We start from the raw sequence: 3,029 nt of genomic DNA, 5'->3' as shown, positions 1-3,029 counted from the left end.
GTGACTAGAATGAGGAAGTTATCCAGAGAACTTTCATCGCCCCGGATGTGCTGGCCATTCTCAATATGCCAAGGCCGCGGGTTGCTATATCTGATTTTTGGGCATGGGGCTATGAGAGGTCTGGAGTTTTCATGGTTAGATCTGCGTACAGAATGCTTATGGAAGCTCGCGAGGACGATCTGAACCAGGTTGGTAGCTCCTCTCAAGGGGAGGAGATTTGGAAGTCACTATGGCGGTTGAAGGTACAACCAAAAATAAGATTTTTTTGGTGGCGGGTCCTTAAAGGATTTCTGCCGGCAAAGGAAGAATTATGCCGAAGATATGTAGGAGAGGATCTTCCATGCCCAATGTGTGGCCACCAGGAGGAGTCACTGTTTCATTCTCTGGTGATGTGTGACCACGCGAAGTTGTTTTGGAGAGAGGCAGAGACTTTCTTCGAGTTTAAGCTGCCGCGGCTACACCCAGTTACGTGGTCGAGGGACTTGCTTGACCCCAGCTTCATTGGGAAGGACCGAGAGGCCATCATTATCTTAGTCATGTGGATAGTATGGTCGAGCAGGAACAAGTATACCCATGAGGAGGTCAAATACCAGCCCGGGAGGTCAATGGTTCTAGTGAAAGAACTCATTCAAGCTTTGTACATTCCTTCCGAAGCTGTCGACAGGAGAAGTCTCGTGAAAGAGAAATGAAAGCCGTCGGAAGAAGGATGATGTAAAATCAATACGGATGTTTCTGTGGATGTGAATGGGGGATCATTAGCCATCGGGCTAGTGGCTCGGGCCCTTGGCGGAGAACTTATGCTAGCCAGGGGCCGCAAGCTGTCGGGGGTGACTGGCCCATACTGGGCTGAACTGCTAGGTGTCAGGGAAGCTGTGCGTCTAGCTATGGAGAAGGGCTGGACGCGGGTGACCATCGAATCGGACTGCAAAAATGTTATAGATGAGTACATGGCGACGGAGTGCAGGTCGACAGGAAGCCCAATCATCAGCGAGATCAAATCCTATCTCCAGAACTTTCAGGGTTTACGAGTCAACTATGTTAGAAGAGAGGCCAATGAGGCTGCTCATTGGTGTGCCAGATAGAATCTTGCGAGTGCTTCGACTGTAATATCTTTTGATGTTTTCCATGCTTCATTGATTGCCCTAGTGCAATTGTATGCCCTAGTGCAATCGGATGTAAACCGTCTAAGTAATGAATAAAGGCATTTGAGGGCGGTTCTAAAAAAAATCATGCGGGCTGACACATGGAGTTATGCGGCAAAAAATGGGGGAGGGGCCGAGGGAGCTAGTATAGGAAAATAAATTTTACGCCTGTAATTGCGGACACGTACACCCATAACTCCAGCCCGTAAACTGAACTAGAGGGTGCCCCTGGCATTGCTACGGGGATTGATTGATGAAATTTTGAATTGACAACATTACAACCAAGATTAAAAATACATACAACTTATTAGTTTCAATTATGTATAGTTGCAATAATATGTATTAAATATAAATAGAATAATTGAATGAATAGTATTTTTTCATGCATAGTTGAATATTATAGTGGGTTTTTTTCATGCATAATTGCATGTTGAGATGGGCCTTATCCTATTCATAGTTGTATGGTGATATGACATACTTACATGTCAAGATAAATAAGTTAGTTAGCGAAACATAGAAAAATCAGCTGTACCGGAATTCATATATTTGTCTGAACAAGTGAGTATATATTCCTAATATTTCCTCCATTCTAAAATAGATGTTTAAATTTGTAAGTTGAGTTATCTATTTTAAAACGGAGGGAGTAGCTTCTAGGTCATCACTAATCTAACCGACGTGTTATGCCCTGCATACATGCACTGTACATGGCTAGCAAAATTGATCCTATGTATGTGCATGGCCCTGCCGCCTAACGCGATCACGTATGCCGGCACTCCAACGACGGCGACGAGGCGTCGGCGACCAGCTTCCGGAGCGCGCATCTCGAAGCAGCCACGTCCCTGCCGGCGACGAATGGGTGGGCAAGCAGCTCCGCGACGGACGCCCTGTTGCGGTAGTCCTTTTGCAGGCACGCGGCGATGAACCCCCGGAGCTCCGGCGAGGAGGCACCGTCTGGCAGCACGGGCGGCTCGCCGAAGCAGACGGCGCACATGAGCGCCGCCCAGCTCGGCCGCTGCCCGGCGGGGAGGAGCGGGTACCTGCCCATGAAGAGCTCAAGGAGCGTGACCCCCAGGCTCCACACGTCGGCGGCGCACGGGTCGTAGTGCCCGCCGTGCGCCTCCGGGTCGAAGCGCTCGGGGCTCATGTACGCGGAGGTGCCGGCGTACGACGTGCAGTGGTCGCCGGCGCGGGCGAGCACCTTGGCGATGCCGAAGTCGGCACCTTGACCTCCCCGGCGGTGCTCACGAGGAGGTTGGCCGGCTTGACGTCGAGGTGCACGATGCGGCGGGCGTGGAGGTACGCCAGCCCCGACAGCGCCTGCGCGGCCACCTCCGCGAGCGCGGCCTCGGGGAACGCGCCGCGGCGGCTCCTCACGGAGTCGAGCGACCCGCCGTCGACCAGCTCGAGGAGCAGCGCGACGTCGCCAGAGGCGGCCGCGGGGAGCACGGAGTGGCACCGGACGACGAAGGGCGAGGCCGTGCGGCTGAGCACGTCGGCCTCGGCTGCCGCGGCCGGGTCGCCGTAGTGCTGCACCTTGAGCGCGTAGAGCGCGCACGTCTCCCGGTGGCGGACCTTGTAGACGGTGCCGCCGTTGCCGCGGACCAGGACGGCGAGCTTCTCGAAGTCGGCGAGGCGGAACTGGCTGGACAGCGCCTACGGGGTCGACGCCTTGGTGGCCGTCGGCGCCGGCGCAACCGCGGGGTTGGGACGCCGGCCGAGCTCCTGGGCAACGGCGCGAGGCGGGACGGGCAACGAAAGGTGCAGCTGCGGAAGTCTCTTCTCCCTGATCAGAGCCATGTGTCTGTCTGTCACCGCCGTCGGCCGATGATCACCACCGTAAGCCGAGTGATCCGAGTTCTGAGCTGCTGCTGCTGCCGCTCTGCTTTG

At 54.6% G+C, this 3,029-nt stretch overlaps 1 pseudogene; it reads right to left on the bottom strand.

Moving 5' to 3' along the window:
- Positions 1 to 1,899: 1,899 nt before the first annotated feature.
- Positions 1,900 to 3,029, bottom strand: LOC119283684 (annotated as a pseudogene).

The sequence above is a fragment of the Triticum dicoccoides genome, chromosome 4A (genome assembly GCF_002162155.2).
Source record: "Triticum dicoccoides isolate Atlit2015 ecotype Zavitan chromosome 4A, WEW_v2.0, whole genome shotgun sequence".
Lineage (NCBI taxonomy): Eukaryota > Viridiplantae > Streptophyta > Magnoliopsida > Poales > Poaceae > Triticum > Triticum dicoccoides.
Note: the sequence above shows the minus strand (reverse complement) of the source record. Positions and strands in the feature narration are given on the sequence as shown.